The sequence below is a fragment of the Quercus lobata genome, chromosome 10 (assembly GCF_001633185.2).
Source record: "Quercus lobata isolate SW786 chromosome 10, ValleyOak3.0 Primary Assembly, whole genome shotgun sequence".
Taxonomy (NCBI): Eukaryota; Viridiplantae; Streptophyta; class Magnoliopsida; order Fagales; family Fagaceae; genus Quercus; species Quercus lobata.
The window spans coordinates 27,994,536-28,015,192 of record NC_044913.1 but is presented as its reverse complement, the minus strand read 5'-3'; the positions used below and the strand labels follow the sequence as shown (position 1 = coordinate 28,015,192).

Genomic DNA, 20,657 nt, shown 5'->3' with positions numbered 1-20,657 from the left:
GTTTATTCTATAAAAACAATGGTAGTATATAACTATGTAAATATACACACACATTTGCATAGAAGTAACAAATTGTTATTATTAACTATTTTGTAGAACATTACTAGGGATCGATAATCATGTTTAAATCTTGGTTACCCTTTTGGAAGTAGGGTCTTGGAGTTCTGGAATTGTTTCTGCGTAGCTGGTGAGTCCAACATAAGGAATAAGGAAAGATGCAAGGAGGAAATTAAGGGTCTGTTTGGTTGGGAGGATGGAAAAGTGAGAGGATAGAAAATAGAGGGAGAATGGAAAAATGGGATGATAGAAAAGTTTTTAGCTTTCCTCATTTGTATTTGGTTGAGAGGGTGAAAAAGTGGAGAGATGGAAAATTTTTTGGTTTGGTTGAAAATAAGGTTTGTATAAATTTACCATCATGTCCCTCTTAAACAAAACAAAAAGTAATACATTATACTTTTTTTAAAAATTGTGTATAGATGAAAGTGGACATTTCAAAAAATAGTTTAAGAAATCATCCAAAAGTTTTTCTTAAAAAAAAAATTTAAAAAGAAGGAAAAGAAGAAGAACCCACCACGTCCTAACAAAACCAAAGAAAGAAAAAAGAAAAAAGTAAAAAACAAAAACAATAACAAAAGGCCAGCATTTTCAGAGAAAGGAAAAGTCAAAAGAAAAAAAGAAAAAGAAAAAAAGCCAGAAACGTTAAAAGAGGTGGGGGTAATTTTGTCCAAATACTTTTTCTACTTTTCACTCCAATTTTCTCTTCAATTTAGAGAGATTGTATTTTGAAAAAGGAGGAGAGAAAACTTGTGGACCCTACGACTTTTCTCTCCCCACCTTCCCCCTCTTAGCTAAACACTCTTTCCACTAATTTTTTCTCCTATTTTCCACTATTTTTTTTCCAACCTCCCTAAAATCCACCAAATCAAACATACCCTAAGTCTATTGGCATAACGATTAAAAGGTGGGGAGGGGACAACGGTATCCCAAATGTACTATCAACCACTTTTGCAAATGACGCTTTACTTTAATCCAATAATGGTCTTGGAATTTCATGTAACACAGGATATGAAATAGGTTTAAGACGAGCATTCAGGGTGGTGATTAAATCACGTAATTCAAATTCAAAACCATTTAATGTACAAATATTAAAATCTAAAGGGAAGAGTGGTCTTCCTACTACAATGAGTTCATCAAATAATGATTTGCCTTGCATAAAAACTGAGTGTCAAACATATCACCTTGTTTAAGACCTTGGAGTTGCATGTGAATTTGGAATATATATCTGAGTATTAGAGGGGCAGAAGCAAGTGATCAAGATTCGAGGAGGGTCCAGATTTGATGAGAGGGGTGAGACCAATAACGAGATTGAGGATTTTATCAGACAAAGATGAAATTAGAAGACTCATAAGAAGTTGGCCTTGGCAGGTTGAAGATATGAAGTCAGTGTTGGTACCAAAGGGAGACTCATAATTAAGAAGTTGGTCTTGGCAAGTCGAAGATGTGAAGTTAGTGGTGGTAGTACCAAAATTTTCTCCACACAAATTGTAGAATGAGGACATGGGTTAGAGCCATCAAAGTCAAGAAGATCTTGACTTCTAAGGTAAGGGATGAATTATGTTTTACAATAGAGAGAGTTGTTTGTGAGTTTGATGGATAAGAGCTTATGGGCAATGGGTAGTGAGAGAAGAAAAGGATGGGTGGTCGAGAGTTTAAGTGGGTTGACTATAGAGGAAGGAGCGGAGGGAGAATTGGCTGCCATGGGTGCCGAGTGGCTCTGATACAAATTGAACAAAATTTGGTGACAAACTTAGATGTAATTACTCTCACTAAATAAATTAACATGGCTACATATTTTGAAAACCTCACCGTTGAGTTGCATATTTTTTATGTCCTTAACATACACATCAAATTTCATGCCAATTATATAGTATTTACTATTTGATCCACAAACTTATTTTTTATGCATAATTTTAGACTAAAAAAACTTGAAATTTAAGTATCTAATTGATAACATAGCTATTGATTTTTGATATTTGATAAATTTTGCAAGCATAAATGATATATGAGAAAATGTAATACAATGGTAAATTTGTCAAAATTCACATCTAATAAGTTGTAACAATTGACTAGCCAAACTTTGTTCTTAATAAAATATCACTTGCCAGATTGGACTATTATGTTCATAGCTAATATTATTTTTTCATCTTTCAAGTTTTTTGTCCCTAAATCTTAAAAGGTCTTCTCTTTCATCTTTAAACTAAACTATTGAAAACATTACACTTTCTTTTAAAGAGCCTCCCCCAAAATATTTTAAGCTGAAGTAGGAACAATTTTTTTTTTCAATAATTTAGGGATAAAACAAGGTCATTCAAAAGTTTAAGAATAGAAAGTATAATTTTTTCAATGTTTAAAAACAAATAAATTTTAGAATTTAGAATTTAGAGACGAGAATCAAAATCCGTGTAAACTTTAGAGGCTAAAAGAATATGTTACCCTATGTTCATTGTATTTATAGGTACAAGACAAGATTTAGATGGATATATAAAGTGCTAAGATTTAGATAGATATGTAAAAGTGCTAATTATTGTTTTACATTTTCACACAAAATGTTCATATTTTTACACATGATGTTAAAAAGTGTGAATACTGTTGGAATTGAAAACAAAAAATAACCCATACAAAAGCAAGAATTAAAAAGTGCTAAAGAGTCAAACACAAATTTAAATACAAAAATAAGATTTTGCTAGAGAGAGAGAGAGAGTAGCACGTACCAGAAATTTATGTAAAGCAAATTGAAGAGATTAGAGGAATTGGCGGCCACGCGAAGCTTGGCAGGCAAACAGTTGCTGATTTTACCTCAATTTCATTGCCTCTCCAACCTTGAGCTTTACTTTAGAACTGATTTGGGGATCTTAAAGCAATTTGAGTTAAAGTCTAAATTAAAAGCAACATGTTTGGTTGTGACTTGTGAGTGAAATCTCATAAAGCGGAAGTCACTATTTCAAATCTAGGCCAAAATCTATTTATTAAAAAATAAATAAAAGGGTAGGAGAAAATACTTGTGCCCTTTATTTTGTGAAAGAGAGAGATGCTTCCTAGGTTGAACCCAATACTAGTGATCGTTGGAGTTCATGAGTTGTGGTTCGTAACTGAGAGTAAATGCGTAATACCTATTTGGTTAAACAGTAATACATTCTAATGACTTAGAAAGACGAAAACTAGGAATAAAAATACTGGTTTCAACCCCTAAGAGGTCAGTGGAGATGTGTCTCATACTGACTGTGTGATTGCAACTTCTTCTTCTTTCTTTTTTTTTTGATAAGCTGATTGTAACTTCCTAGTTCACCATATATTCGTGCCGCTGGCATTTCTCGCAACTACCAGCTTAGCCATTGCTAACATGGCCAATGTATACAGCTCGTGACTTATGGAACAGTCTCAAAACAAACCGCTTTGAGGGCTAACAATTTGTCAAAGTCATCATAAAAGCAACCATGATAAATGACACGTAATTATAGCAACTAGCAAAGAAAGCTGCAAGTGTTTTTAATAGGAGGCATAAGCTTGATATGGTGTAATGAAATTGAAGATGTAGACGACAAAGTAACAAACACATAATAGAAAGGCAACTGAACCATAATTCGTGCATATGCGACGTCCATTTCAGCTTGTGTCTGTGAAAGAGATTGAACAGAAGCTAGCAAAAAATAGTGCAACAAATGGTTAATTACAGAAACTTATCAGTGTCTTAATATTACACCCCATAGCTTGAATAAGATATCCGATATCAAACTTAGGTTTTTGGATCCTTACAGAACAAGTGTATAGTTATCATTAGTGATTCAGCTCAAGATCGAACAGACAATGAGATAGAGATAGGGTGCAAGAAACTGTTCACTTGACAAGGGTGGCATGGAAATCACACACCGAATGAAAAACCAGTACACCTTGGAGCAATTATCCAGCTGCATATCAAAAGCGGACTGTCAGTGAGATTTCTTCATATCTATTGAACAGAAAATGATGATGATCAATGTAACGGGTTAAGTTCAAGGAGGCCATGTATTTGTTGGGCTTCCACCCACGTATCATAGTGTTCACTTACAGATAACCAAGAGAGAGAGGAAATATTTGCGCACATTTCTCGTGGTAGCCGAGACATGACAAGGCATACTAACTGAGTTTGGCATCAAAGATGTTAAACATTTTTCATGATAACCAAGGCAAGACAAATATTAAGAATTCCAAAAGATGTGCAAATTGGTTCATGACAAGCTCATGGAGCAAAAACTGTCTTTGCAAAAAGATTAAAGATTCTAAATGGCATTAAAATCCTAATATCTTAACATGGCCAAGAATGATTCTTGACTTCAAAGTCCAATTTTCTTAATGAAAAGAAACCATTTTGGTGAAGGGTCCATGCTAATTGTCCAAATGAACAAGTGAGCATAACCAAGTTTTCAAATAAATAACAAATGTCCTTATAAGACCCACATTTGGACACAATGCAAGATCACACTAGTGGAAAGTCAAGGTCAAAGAAACCTTTGGAATGCACAAACAAAAATGGTTTTTGACACCAAAAGCTCAAGGTCATCCAGACTCAAGTGACAAATATACTCGAAAACAAGGATTTGTTTCATTCAGTAAAACATCAAGCACATGGTGAGACCGAAGGACTACTGTGCATTATCTTGGGTTCACATTTGACCACGTATCAATCGAGAGCAAGCAACCACTGCAAAACTCTTTAAAAAGCTTAAAATGGCCTCATTGACGCAATACATCATACACATGGTGGGAAAGCAATGTAACCCATAATTCATGCCACCTTTGAAGTTATGACAAGGACCCATGATTTCGAAGTCGCCACATCCCAAATTAGTGGGCAATCATCATCAAAAGAGTCAAGCAAACAACAAGAAATTCAAAATTCCAATAGAACCAAAACCCTCCATGGTTTGAAACAATGCAAAATTTCTGCTCTACGAAACTTCTCAACCACATAGATCAACAACCAATCAATAACAATGGAAGCAAGCAAATTACAGGAAAATTAAAATTCCAATAGGCCGAAACCTCATGAGCGGAAACAATGACATAATTGTGCATAAAAGGCTTTAACACACTATCCATAAAATGAAAAGAAAAGCTCTTACTCTATAGTGCTTTTGATATTGAATATTATGAACTTAGAACTTGAAGAGTTTATGAAAAATGGTGTTGTTTTCAAATTTTGGGTAAGGGAGTAAATGGGTTTTATGTGGGTGATTTTGGTCATGCGTTTGAGTAGACATGGCAAAACGGATCAGAATTTGCTGACCCGACCCAACCCCTGACCCGAACTCGAATTTTTTGACCCGAAACAAAAACGAATTGACCTGTAACTAAACCTGATTTTTTTGCAAGTCAACCCGACCTGTTAAAAAAAATTCGCTAAAAAAATATTTAGACTACATCCAGATAAACCAATAGTTAATAGATTATAGATGTTCACACTTCACATGAGACAACAGACAAGACAAGACAATCACTAAGAGCTTCACATTCAATTTGAGTTTCACAACCACTAAGTGCTTCACAGACATGAGACAAGACAAGACAACCATTAAAAAAAAAAAAATCTCATTCAATTTTATATGATCACACTTCAGAGCTCACACACTAGACTCACTAGTAGTCTATTATTCACTATTTACTAACACACTAAATGTCTAGACTTAGCTTGTAGCAACTGACTAGGTGTAGTTCAAAGGCACAAACGTGACAAACCACAAAACTTCTTTTACTCTTGCGCCTCTACCCTTCCTTTCACACTTTCACACAAAGCTTGAAGTGTTTCAGTAATCAGTTTCACACTTTATTGACTTTTGCATCATTAGTAAATCTGATTAAGATGGTTTGCTGGCTTACTTGTTTTGTTTGTTTTAAGATCTCTCTTTTTTATGTTGGAAACTTGTAATTATATGCATTTTGACAGTGAACTATTAACATTGAAAACTATTTTCTTCATGAATTTATAACTATAAATAATTTTTTTCATACTCAAAATAGTCAGAATTGGAGGATATTAACAAGTGGCATTAAGTGAAATTTATTTCCTTAATTGATTTTATTCATTCTCTCTAAACAGATTGTCATTGATTTGTTTTTGTAATTGGAAGGAAAAAAAAAAAAAAAAAAAGCTTGTTTGAAAATACGAGTCAACCCGATTGACCCGACCCAACCTGTCCGTTTTGCCACGTTTACGTTTGGGTTGGCTTATTGTGTTCAGCCAACACGAACATGGGTCAAATTTGAAAGGTTCTGATTCGGTGGTGTGGCCATGCTGTATATAAAGTAATTTGTTAATGAAAAGTTCGAGAAAACACTTGTTTATATTTGTTTGTTTAGTAAACAATGTTAGGAAATTTAGACCCTAGTTGATAGAAATAACAAGTTTTAAAACCCAAGTTATTAATTAGATTTATTATGAATAAACCTTGTTAAAACAAACAAACATCAATATCATGTCAATATCATACATAGCGGAATAGTAAATAAAACAAGATATGATGACCTAAGAAAACCAATGAAACAAACTAATTTCACAGTAAAAAAACCTGGGGGGAAACCTTCCCGAAAAACAATTCACTATAGTAAAGAGAAGTTTCAGATCTAGTACAAAACCTTTATCCCTAAATTCTACAATCCCCGTAGATGAACTTATAGCAGAATCCTTCTACCGCTTCAGAACCTCTGAACTCTTCAATATATGAACACCACCATTTTGCACGGATCCTAGTACGTGACTAACTCTAACAACTTGAAAATGTTGTTAACTGCAAAGTTCTTTACTTTATCAATAATGAAGATCAAGAAGTACTTGGTTACAAAACCCTAAGACGCAAAAGACGCAGTAACTTCTTACAAAGAGAATAAGGCACTAGGTCATTTTCTGCATGTGTTCTCCTTGTGTTCTACATGTATAACGTTCTTTAAAATAAGCTTTATATATGTCTAGGACTGTGAGAAAAAAAAAAAAAAAAAAAAAAAAAAAAAAAAACATATACATGTCAGCTAGGGCCAAAAATCAGATCTAGAAATTCTGATTTTGTAGATTACAATAGATTCAGCTTCTGTTGAGTTTCGTTCTTAAATCTCGATAGATATTGTTTTTGTCAAGGTATCTGTTGAGCTTTATGGAACAACTTTTCTTCACTTATTTCTTAGTCCAATCTTCATGACTTTGGGTGCGTTTGAATCGACTTCAAACGAATTTCGGAAATCAATTTCCGGAAAATGGAGCGTTTGGCTATGACGGAAAATATTATTTTCCGGAAATGGATTTCCTATTGACCGAAATTTGAAGCCTTGACCACGGAAAATGATTTCTGTCTTCATTTTCACTTCAATTGACTTCCGGAAAAAGAGAGAGAGAGAGAGAGAGAGAGAGAGAGAAGAGAGAGCCCAGATCAGAGAGAGAGAGGGACGATCGCGCCGACGAGCGGCGCGGTGCAAGATCGCGATCGTCGATCGAGCGACGCGATCGACGAGCACAGACGAGTGCGCTCGTCTCTCGTCGATCGACGATCGCGATCGACGAGCACAGACGAGCGCGATCGACGAGCGCGTTCGTCGATCGCGATCGTTGATCGACGATCGCGATCGTTCGTCGATCGCGCTCGTCGATCGATCGCGATCGTCGATCGACGAGCGCCGCTCGTCGGACGCTCGTCGGACGCTCGTCAGACAAGCGTTTCGCCGGATTTGATGTATTTTCTGGTAAACTGATTAAACGAACCAAACACCAAAATTAATTTTCCGTAAAATGAATTTTGTGACAGCCAAACACATGAAAACGTTTTCCTTTCCGGAAAATAGCATTTCCGGAAAATAGCATATTTTCCGGAAATGATTTTACGCGAACCAAACACAGCCTTTAACACTTGACTTGAACTCTTGTTTCTTGAAGTACTAAACTCATTCTAGATCTACCCAATTACAAGTAAAGTGCATTTTGTCAAAAGATTAGACAATTACATAAAATATGTCCTTAACAAACAAGTCAAGTTTAAACTGAACTTTAGCCTCCATCATTAAACAAGCCAAGCTCAAATATAATAATGTGTTTGTAAACAAGCTTGTGAATATAAAGACTCGAATTAACTATATATAATACTATATAGGGTAAATTGCAAATTACACCCCTGAAGTTTGGGGTTGATTGGATTTTACACCCAAAGTTTCTGAAACTTGATTTTACACCCTGAAGTTTGGTTCCATTAACAATTTACCCCCCACGGTTAGTTTTTGCTGTTATGTGACATATCATCTTGCTGATGTGTTTTATTTTTGCCAAATCAACCTTAAAACTACGTCATTTCAGTGATGACTAAGTGAAGAGCTGGCATACATCAAAACTATATCATTTCAAGCCTAAACTTAAAACACATTACTCTAGCTTAAATAGCACCATTCTGAACAAATTCTAAAATCTAAAACAGGACCCATGATACCCCACGAACCCAAACCCATCAGTTCTTGTGAACCCAGGCAGCGGTAGCAAGACTCAAAGTTCAATATGTAGAGTGCAAGAAAGAAGAATGCTTTTTTACTTTGGCAAATAGAATGTGTTTCATGTTGGAGATTGCGAACATCTTGTCAAAACTACAACATAGCTTAAATCCAAATGCCAAAAGAAGATACCCAACAAATGTATGCTTCAAAGTTCCAAGATATTGGCCAAACATGAGTTCTGAGGTTAACATGATGGTTGACTAAGTACATGCCCAGAGAAGTATAGATAGATGGAACCTATACCAAGCATCCCCAGCAAATATAAAAATCAGTTGCCAGAGCCATATGTACAATGAACAATATTGAGATTGAGCATGGATAACACTAGGCGTAGGGTGAAGAAACAATGATAAATGAGATAGACTATTATCAAAACATGGTGTTTCTACTGTCGCCTAAACTCCTGGAGCCTTCACTATCACTGTCGAGGCTACTTGGATCCGGCACCAATGGGTTTGGGTTTGTGGGGTTTGAATTAGACAGATCTATTTGTGGGGTTCTGTGGGTTCTATTTTAGATTTTAGAATTTTTTTTTTGAACGATGCCATTTAAGCTAGAGTAAGGATTTTTTTTTTTTTTTTTTCAAAATAACATCATTTTTCAAACAATTTTGTTAGTTAGCATTTTTTCAAAACTATTTAGGAAACTAACATCTTGAGTGCAAAATACTCAATTTTGGAGTGCTAAAATCGAGTCCATTGAACTCGGTTTCATTTAAATTGAAATCAAGCCTTACAGACTCAATTTCTTAGCCATGCTCTCTATCAACACTTTGTCAACAAACCCAACAAAACAAGAAACGTGTTCCCTCAACAAACCTAATGAAACATCAACAAAGATCCAAAATCAAGAAACCCACCCAAAGATCTAGAGAGAAACATCAACAAACCCCATTGCTGTCGCTGGAGCCTTCGCTGTCGCCGCTAGGTTCAATCGTTGCCACCTCTGTCTTCGTGGAAGGTTTTTTCTTCGTGGAGGTTTGGGCTTCTGTCTTCGTGATTTCTGGGGGTTTATTTGGGTTTTTGGTTGTGATGATTTCTAGGTTTCTATTTGGGATTCTGGTTATAAGTGAGAGAGATGGAGTGTAACGAAAAGGCATGGATGAGATTTCAATTTCACTGAACTCGAGTTCTACAAACTCGATTTTTATGCCATGATCCTGAAATCGAGTTCACTAAACTCAATTTAGCACTCCCAAAATCGACCCCCTTACACTCAAGATGTTAGTTTCCTAAATAGTTTTGAAAACGTGCTAACTAACAAAATAGTTTGAAAATTAATGTTATTTTGAAAAAAAAAAATCCCTAAAGCAATGTGTTTTAAATTTAGGCTTGAAACGACGTAGTTTTGATGTGTACCAACTCTTCACTTGGTCATCACTAAAACTATGTAGTTTTGGGACTGATTTGGCAAAAATAAAATACATCAGCATGATGATGTATCACTTAATAGCAAAAACTAACCACGGGGGGTGAATTGCTAACGGAGCCAAACTTTAGGATGTAAAATCAAGTTTCTGAAACTTTAGGCTGTAAAATTCAATCAACCCCAAACTTCAGAGATGTAATTTGTAATTTACCCTATTATATATTTATATGTATGCTTGTTTAAAAATGTAATTTTATAGACTTGAAATTAGGTTATATAAGTTTGTAAATTGGTTCATATGATATAAAATTATTATTTGTAGTTTATTAATAATATAAACAATCCATTTGTACTAAAAATTTATAAATTTGTGAACGGGTAAAACATTTTAGTCTTGATTTTATTATATACTAGTCGCTAAACCCGTGCAATGCACGGGAAAAACTATAGAATGAATTTAGAAGAGAATGTCATTATATTTAAGTTGAAATAGTTAGCATAATAATAACTATTAAAAAAAATAATAATATTTAGCATAAATGTATGAAATGCTTGTAAAATAGGAGATGACATTAATAATATAATGTAAGATGCCATTTGAAAATTATTGATATAACTATCCAATAGACATTGCATTCATTCTAAAATAAGTTATAGTCATAAATAACATTTTTTTTAGAAACAAATCATAATAACATTGTATAACTAAAAAACAAAAAAATTTGACATAATAAAATGACTTACAAATTAAAACATATATTCATAGATAATTGCATTTTTTATAGTATATTTTCTTTATAATTTATAATTGTGAGACAATAAATATAATAAGTAGGCTTAAAAAGAAAACATAATACATAAACCTTTGAATTATTATTTTTAATTTTTTGTGAGTAATTATTTATTAGCAAAATCTAGCAAAAATTTATATTTTCCTTAGCATTAATCTTTGTTCTTTATTGTCTGTTCCATAGCAATTTTTGTTTTGGAAACAAATTCATACCAATTATTTTAATAAGGCTAATGGCAGATAGTTAGAAACCAACGGAAAATATATGTGAAAGATGAAATAATAATAATATTAATACTAAATGTGTACATTTAGTATTTAATGATTTATATATGGAAAGATGATGTTACATGAGAGAAAGAAAGAAAGGGGATGGGTGTAGTTATGGAAAAACTACCCCATCCCTATAAGCTTACCCACAAATTTACAAAAAAAATGGAAGAGGCTTTTCGTGGTGGGTTTCCTAGAGAGAGAGAGAGAGGAGAGAGAAACTTTTTTCAGAATTTCTAAGGGTTTTTTCTATAATTTTCTGACTTTTTTCTATTTTTCTCCCTATTTTTCTTCACAAAACTTTATATTTTTTCACAAAAATGAGGGGGTATTTATAGGGGATAAGGCAAAATGGGGGGCTAGCCAGGTGTAACATGTTACACCTAGCTAGCCTCCCAGTTTTGCCACCTCATCGGCTTATTTAGTATTTCTTTAATTTCTGGTATGATCTTCGCGTAGCTGTTTGGAGGCCTTTTCAAGCTCTATTTTCTTCAAATTTTATATACCTGGAAAGCTCTGAATGTCTAGTTTTCAATGGTCCTGGTATTGTAAGATTTGGAGATGCAATTGTCAAGATATTGCACTCAAAAGGAAGGTGACGCAGTGCGCTAAAAAATTTTGTGACGTTTTTCTTTAAAAAATTTGCATCTTCCAATCCAAGGCAAATATCATCGAGCCCTTTTGATGAAAAGTATCTAGGACATTCTTCAAGATGGTTAAGTTGGATCGCTCCAGTTCTTGCCCAATCGGTTCATTTGATTGCACGAAGTCAGCCCAAAAACTTCTTGTTTCGTTTTTAAAAAGTGAGATTTTTATTAGGGTTTTTGGTATTTTGGTAATATCTAGTCTGTTTAACTCCGATTTTGGCCCGTAAACTATCATTTCGAAGGAAAAAAAAAAGCCCTACGAGAGCCAAAATTCACACGATTCAATGGTTGGATTAAAAAGTCAACTTTTTGACCATACCTGGTTAGGGTTTTGGCCTTAGTTGCTATAAAAATGTTGTGACCCTTTGATCCACTATTCAATCATGTTGTATTTATTTTTACCCTTTTAGGCTTTGAAATTTGTATTTTTGCACAATTTTTTATTTTTATTTTTAATTTTGGCATTTGTTTTGATGCATGAATCGGGGCCGAACAAAATACAGTATTGACAAATTTCATGACAATGTAATAGAAAAATGTCTTTGTAATGTTTTATATAGTTTAAAGACCATTTGCGCAAAAGCAGCTCAAGAGAAGAAAAAATGTATTGATTTCTTCAATTAATTGAAGTCACACTTTTGGTTGTCTTTTAATCACAACTTGATCGACTGAAAATCAGATAGTCAAAATTATAACGTGTTTTAATTGAATTCAGGTATCGTGGGTTTTGTGCCCTACTCATGTCACATATAAAAGGCACACTTTAAGAGACTTCAACAGAGAATGAGAAGCAATTGTTAAGAACCATATAGAGAAAAAAAAGCCTATTATTCTTTACAACCCATGAGTTTCGATTGAAATATATACACAAAAAAAAGTTGTTGTAATCGATTGATCAAGCTTGAAATCACAAGTCTCAATGCATCACTTAGGTAAAGCAAAGCTTCAAAGAGTTTTTGGAGTCGATCAAGAATTCTAGTCGTAAACAATGATGTGTCATCTGTGAAAGCATTCATATATCAAAAAGTTGACAAGTTTTGGAGTTGTAGAGGATATTTGGAGTAAGTTCATATCTACTAATTAAAGTCTAGGTATAAAAGTTTATGTTTGAATGTAAAACTTTTCTTAGAGTCTGTTTGGATACCGCTTATTTTGCTAAAAATTGAAAACATTGTAGCAAAATAATTTTTAAATGTGTGAATAGTGTCATGAGACCCATTTTTAATAAAAAAAGTTGCTGAAAAAAGAAGTTTGTGGGTCCCATGAACAGTGTATGGGACCCACTAGTGTGACACCAAAACCACAAAACGCTAAAAAAAAAAAGAAGGGAAACGCACAGACGCAGGCGTGTTCCTTTTCATCTGTATCCAAACCCAACTTTAGTATGTGTTTGGATTCAGATGTTTTTCCCTGCGTTTGCTTTTGCTTTTTTTTCTTTTTTAAACCAGCGCCTCTGTTCATGGGACATGAACAGTGCATTTAGGCAAATGAATAGTAACCCGCGCATGAACAGTAACTTTTTTATTTTTTTTTTTATTGTTTTCAGTTTTTAATTTTCAGCAAAATAAGTGATATCCAAACGAACTCTTAGTGTGTGTTTCGCATTGGCTTAAAAAACCAGCTTTTTTTATTATTCAGCTTATTTTTCTACTATTCATAAGTCCCACTGCACTTTTTGTTACTATTCATGGGTCCCATAGTACTATTTCAACTAACTTTTACTTTTATCTACAGTACTTTCAGCAAAAAAATTTCAGTTTCAGCAAAATAAGCAAATCACAAATGGAAGTTAAGTGTCTGTTTGGGAACAGCTTATTTAGGTTGTGTTTGCCATCAGCTTAAAAAACCAACTTTTTTACTATTCAGCTTATTTTTGCTATTATTCATGGGCCCCATTGCACTTTTTGGTACTATTCATGGGTCCTGTTATACTATTTCAACTAACTTTTACCTTTATCTACAGTATTTCTAGCAAAAAAATTTCAGTTTCAGCAAAATAAGCAGATCCCAAATGGACCCTTAGCTGAAATTGAAATTTTTTTGCTAAAAGTACTATAGATAAAGGTAAAAGTTAGCTGAAATAGTACAACGAAACCCATAAATAGTACTAAAAAGTGAAGTGGGACCCATGAATAGTAGTAAAAATAAGCTGAAATTACAAATAAGCTAAAATTTTCAGCTTGTCCCAAACAGACACTTAGGGTCTATTTGGATACCACTTTTTTGTTGAAAACTGAAAACACTATAGCAAAATAATTTTTAATTGTATAAATAGTACCGTGGGACCCAGTTTTAAAATTATTTTTGCTAAAAAAAGTACTAGCAAGTCCTGTGAACAGTGCACGAGACCCACACAAAACTATCGGGATAGCACAAACACAAACGTTGAGGAAAAAACGTTGTATCCAAACATGCACTTAATACAGTGGATTTCTTTGTTGGAGTAGGTTACCTTTTGGTTTTTCATTTAGAAACATTTTATGTTTGTTTTCCACTTAATTACCATATGACTATTGCTTTACAATTTGGTGACTACTAATTATTCTATTTTAATTGATAAAACTTGATAAGGCAATCGACATAATTGTATATATATATATATATATATTTTTTTTTTTATAGAGAATTTCAACCTATGACGTCCGCTCCTGATGATTGCTCTTTGTCATTAGACCAAAACACCAAACAGTTTTTGGTGTAGGCGAGGATTGAACCCCAGATCTCTTATTCAACCATCAGAGACTTTATCAATTGAGCTAACTGGAACTCACACATAATTGTATATTAATCAAATAGTTTGTCGCATATTTGTTTTGGGGTCAAAACGGCCTTTTCAATTTTTAAAGTTTTGGGATGAAAATCTAAATTCATGCAAATTTGAGAGACAAACATAATATTTTAGCCAATGTTGTTAAAAATCAAAAACTAAATAGGGTATTCAAATTAAGCAAAGAAAATACAAGAGACTTCAAGAACTAGAGAGAGAATTTTCTAAGTAAGAGAGAAAATTCTTATTGCTCAAGTACTGTGATTACAAGAAGTGAATGAATTACAATGCACAACTTTACATTTATACTATGGATTACTACTCTACCAAAAGATAAAAAGAGCAGGAAAATCCCTAACTACCTCTAACTACTTATAACAGATTTTCCTATTTACACTCTTCCAATAACAATTAGCCATCTGTCCACTAATAACTCAGCCAACTCTCTCATATGCATTTCACGTGCTGCACTTAACCTTTTAATACTACACGTAGCTTTCTCAACAAAACACCAATACTACTGTCGTTTAGACTAATTGTCTTCTTTTGTACTTTAGTCTTCTTTACACGAGCCTTGCTATCTTTCTTCACCACTGCTTCACTTTTACTCTTTTGATCATGCTGCTTAACAAATGTTCATTTTATTTATAGATACAAGAGAAGATTTAGATAAATATACAATAGCAACAATTAAAAAGTGCAAAAGAGTCGAATACAAATTTAAATACAAAAATAACACTTTGCTAGAGAGAGAGAGAGAGAGAGAGAGAGAGTTGCACGTACCAGAAATTTTTGGGATGCAAATGGAAGAGAAATGAGGCATTGGTGTCCATGCGAAGCTTGTCAGGCAAACAGTTACTGTTTTTACCTCAATTTCGTTGCCTTTTCAACCTTGAGCTTTGCTTTAGAACTTTTATATCATTAACTTATTTTCGTGGATTTGGATTCTCCAATTTTGAACTCACAATTGAAGCTATTATTGAACAGTCTTGCAAAAACCATCCTAATTCTTTGAAGCTTTTATGGAACTACAAAAGACACCAAAAATTACGTCTTTGACTAAACCTAGGTTGAATCCAAACAACATCCTAATTCCTAGATTGAATATACCATTGTTCTTTGGAGTCCACGAGTTGCGGTTCCAAACCAAACGTAGTCATCTCTCTGACTAAACAATAATAAAATTTTATTGATCTTAGAAAAATGAAAACTAGGTATAAAAATATGGGTTTCAACCCCTATCTCAAGGTCAATGGAGATGTGTCCCATACTGACTGTGTGACTGTAACTTCCGGGTTCATCATCTATTCGTGCCACTGGCATTTCTCACAACTACCAGCTTAGCAATTGATGACTAATTTATAAAAGCTCGTGACTTATATGGGATGGTCTTAAAACGACCCACTTTGAGGGCTAACAATTTGTCAAAGTCATCCTAGTAGCAACCGTGACAAACGACACGTAGTTACAGAAACAAGCAAAGAGCTAGAACTGCAAGTATATTTGATAAGAGGTTTACGAATTAATTATATGGTATAATGAAATTAAAGATGTAGAGGACAAAGTAACAAACACATAATAGAAAAGCAACCAGATCCATAATTTGAGTGCCTACGTACATTTTTTTTTATTGTGTCTCTAGAAGAGAGTGAACATATAGAAGCTAGCAGAAAAAAAAAAGTGCAATAAATGGTTTAACTACATATACTTATCAGTGTCTTAATATTACACCCAATAGCTTAAATAAGATATCCACTATCAAACTAATGTATTTTGGGATCATTTCAGAACAAGTAATTTTTTTTTTCCGATAATTCAATAGTTGGTGAGAGGGAATTTAAATCTAAATGTTTTCATTAAAAACACAAGAAACTCTTGTCGAACAAGTGTGTAGTAATAATTATTAGTGATTCAGCTCAAGGTCGAACAGACAACGAGACAAAGATAGAGTGCAAGAGACTGTTCACTTGACAAGGGTGGCATGGAAACCACTCGCCGAATGAAAAACCAGTACACCTTGGAGCAATTATTCAGCTGCATATCAAAAGCAGACTGACAGAGAGATTTCTTCATAGCTATTGAAAAGAAAAGGTGATTATCAGAGAGGGTAGTAACGTGTTAAGTTCAAGGAGGCCATGTCTTTGTTAAGCTACCACAAGCTCGATCTTATAACTCAGGTATCACAGAAGTAGCTTTGACTTACAGATAGATATGCAAGAGAGAGAGAGAGTGAGGGGTGTGAAAATGAAGTATGAGAGGGTAGATGGGATTCCAAACGTTGAAGAGTAAATGCAATGGAAGTCTGGTTTAGGTTAGGAGATCCCTCGTAACAAGAGGGGACCTCTATATATCCTACCTACCCTCCAGACCCCATTTGGACCTTATCTAGCCCAATGACAACCGTCTTTCCCATATCTGATTAATTGTAAACATGGAACAGGCTAGACAGTTGAAGATCCTGTTGGAACATCTAGAAGTCCTACTATTCTTTCCAAAATTAATAGTATCCCATGCACCGATGACCACTTGGTTTGAACATATAGAGAACAAAATTTAAGACTACATGAAAATAATACATAATTGTACTCTATATAAATCAATTGGATAGATTACAAATTAGGGTCCCTGAAATCCCGTAAAGACAAAGTATAACTGCTTGCTAAATTAGACTGACCAAATTGTTGAAGATCAAACAAATTAATATGATACAAATGCACCACCAATCCAACCTATTAAGGAAGATCATACCGCACTAAGAGTATATATCTTCAACAATTCACCCAAATTTTTACATTTTTTAGGGAGTAATTTAACAATTGTCTTTGCCTTTTTTGTATTTACTTTTTTAAATACATTTTTTAATATACGCTATCATTTTTTTTTATTCATTTAAATATTATTTTTTTTACTTTTTTATTATTATTATTTTTCCCAAAATTTGATACATTTTACCGACCAACAAATGCCCAAAACTCTTCTGCATTTTCATCAAGCAACAACACTCAAATCTCTTTTGCCGATACTTTTACCAACCGAAAAGATTTAAATTTCTATTACTTAGATCCATTTCGTCTTTTGCTTAAATTTATATTGTTGCAATTAAAAAAAAAATGCTTTATGATGAAGAGGGAGTGAGATGAGTTAAAAACATCCAAAACTCAATGAGGAGAGATGAGTTAAAACATCCAAAGCTCTATGAGAGAGAGAGAGAGAGAGAGAGAGAGAGAGAGAGAGAGAATTGGATGGTTTAATATTTTATTCTATTTAATTTGTTTTGTTCGTCTACAATACTCTTTAGACAAAGAGAGTGACTATAGATGAGCAAAAGAAATTTCCTATTTTGCAGATACTGCTAGACCTGACTTTTAAGGCTTCATTCTCTACTTTGCATATAATTTTTGTTTTAGATTTTCTATTGGATCGAGATATTCTAAGGAAAGTGCACCAATCAAATCAACCATCTTAAAGTGAGCAAAATCAAGTGCAAAAGATTCTAAATAAAAAATTAAAAAATCTAGTGTAAAAGGAAGGTAATAGCAAAAACCATGAATTCGATTGAATAATTGTCGGGATCATGTTCCCAAACTTTGTTTATATAAACCAAACTCTGTGAAAGGTAATGGCATCGTCACTTTGGATTATAGTGGGGCGATTTTTGGTGGATTCTCACTCTTACTGAATTTGACAATATCCCTACAAGCATTGACGGTGAGATCTGGGTTGGCAAGCTCACTGTGTTTCGATGGTTTTCTGAAGAAGGTCCCCATTTGGTTGCTATTACAAGCAAACACGATCCAAATTTTTGGATATTACCATCCATAAATCAGTTGAACCCTGCTTAGCTATGAACTCAATCCATCCTTTTCTAGACTCTATAACATCCTTACTCCAATTAAGTACATGCCAATTCATATTTGGTTTGCACCAAAACTATCTCCAAAGTAGGCCCAATCCTCTTTGATGGAACATATATTGGATTCTTTTGGGTTGCACCAAGCCACCTCCCATATTGACTAGCACTCCGACAAGGTTTGTCATGTCATCAATTCATTTTTTGGCTGAGTCTCAAAATTTCGGTTGATTCGAGCCTCTTTTCAGTGCAGGCCTCTTTCAACTTAGTTCAGCCTGATATAAATCCTTATAATGTGTATCATGCATTAAAGTTCAATGTTGATTCATCATGCATACTGTAATTTCTATAAAAAAAATTTGAACTTTTTTTTTTTCCTCAATTGACCCTCGACAGCTCCATATCAATCAAATTTTGTGTTTGTTCTTGAAAATAAATTGTGTTTGATTGATCAACCTTAAATTGTCTTTCAATCGATCAAATAATTTCAGTGAAAATTTCCTTGAGTTACTTTTTTCTTTTTTTTTTCTTTTTTTTTCTAGGAAAATATGGATTTCAATATCAAAGGAAAAATCTTTGAGCAAAGATGCAAACTTAATTTATATACAGAAGAGATGAACAAAGCATAAGATATAATTAAAAGGAAATCTATAGAAATAAAAATGCAAACTTTTTTTTTTGAAATGCAAACTTTTTATGTTAAAATGTCATATTCATCATTCTATAACCAAATCTTGAAACTTTATAACCAACATGACCTTTTTAAAAAGAAAAACTCTAATTTTAATAAAGATTAAAGCTTTTGGAAATAAAAAATGTAACCTTGATGCAAAATTTATAGTTTTTAAATAAAGGAATGAACTTTTATGAAAAATGTTGAAACTTTCAAGCTTAAAAGGCATTTTTAATACAAATCTTCAAACTTTGTTCATGGATTCAAACTATGGCATCATCACATATAGGCTTGCAAACATGGATTCAAGCATTTCAAATGATAGACAAAGATGAATATAAGATGGAACCAACAAAAAAACACCATGGATGCAAAGATATTAAGCTAGCGTGTAAAAAAAATTAAAGCTTTACATTAAAAACCATAAAAGGTGGAACTTTCAAGAATATGTTAAACTAAACATGGCATTAGCTACAAAGTTTCCCCTCTTAGAGCGTAAAAGATGGAAACTTTTAGCACTAGGAGATTGAAACTTATTTATCTAGACATGCAAAGCAAGCAAGAAACACATAGGTAAAGATAGTAAGCTAAAAATGCATAAAAACTAAATCTTAGCATTGAAAACCATAGAAGGTAGAACCTTTAAGCAAACAACAAGCAAACCCCAGTATTCAAGCTAAAAAGTAAGAAACAAACATGGAGGAACATAGAAATGAAAGAAAACTAAAAAGTTTTAAAGATTATACCCTCCCAAGAGCTTGACTTTGATCAAAATGTAAGGAAAGGAAAATTTTCTAATAGTTAGGAAGGCTGTAGGCAGTGGAGGAAGCTGGAACATTTTGGGTGTATTGGAACCCTATCGGAAAAGGGAGAGCTGGAGCTTTTAAAGAAAAAGTCATGGACCACATACACAACTTGAGGCTGTGCAAGTTATGTCAATACCGTATTTTGCCTACTTTGTTTTGTGTGCCAAAATCCCATCTCTTTCTAAAAAATGATAAAAATCACCATTTTGATCATGGGATTAAGGAAAAAACTTAAAATGTTGGAATTTATCCCTATTGAATGGTATATTACCCTGTATTTCATATTTAAAGTCAAAACAACCAAAATACCCTTGTTGACCCATTTATTACCAAGTTTATTGATAGTTAAACCAAGTCAAATTTTTATCCAAATGATTTTATGTCAAGATTAATATTTTCAAGTATTGTTTAAAAGTTTGACCAAGTTAGCTCACATTTGACCCCCGATTTTGACGAAAAGAAATTTAACCATTAGATTGGGATAATTTTATTCCCTTCAATTTGACAATTTACAGGCCCAAATTAGACTTAAAATGTGCACGATATTGCGAAAAAAAAAAACCACACAAAAAATTATTGCTATTCAATTTTGGCAACTTTTCATTTAACTAGTTAATATCTTGTGCAATGTGCAGTACATTAAAAAAAAAAATCGTAGGATATTATCCTATAACCCATTAAGTTCATCGATACTAAATATTATTATTGTTAGTCATGATTAATCTATAAAATTTGCTAGTAAAACTAAATTCAAACTACACCTTAGTCACTAACTATTTTTTCAATTTGAAAGCTTGGAATCCTTTGTCATGTAGTGGCGTAGTGCTTTACTTCTAATCATACGGCCCTGTGAACCCTTCATGTGAGGAATCAATGGATTTGGTTCAGCAGTCATTTTGCATAATCCATTATCTAACAGTTAAATCA

The 20,657-nt window shown here is 33.4% G+C and overlaps 1 long non-coding RNA gene across 1 annotated transcript; it reads right to left on the bottom strand.

Moving 5' to 3' along the window:
• Nucleotides 1–14,610: 14,610 nt before the first annotated feature.
• Nucleotides 14,611–17,225, bottom strand: LOC115962763. Its single transcript, XR_004085597.1, has 2 exons — nt 15,185–17,225; nt 14,611–15,022 (listed from the first exon to the last, which is right to left on the bottom strand). It is a non-coding gene; the product is annotated as an uncharacterized LOC115962763 (long non-coding RNA).
• Nucleotides 17,226–20,657: the final 3,432 nt, after the last annotated feature.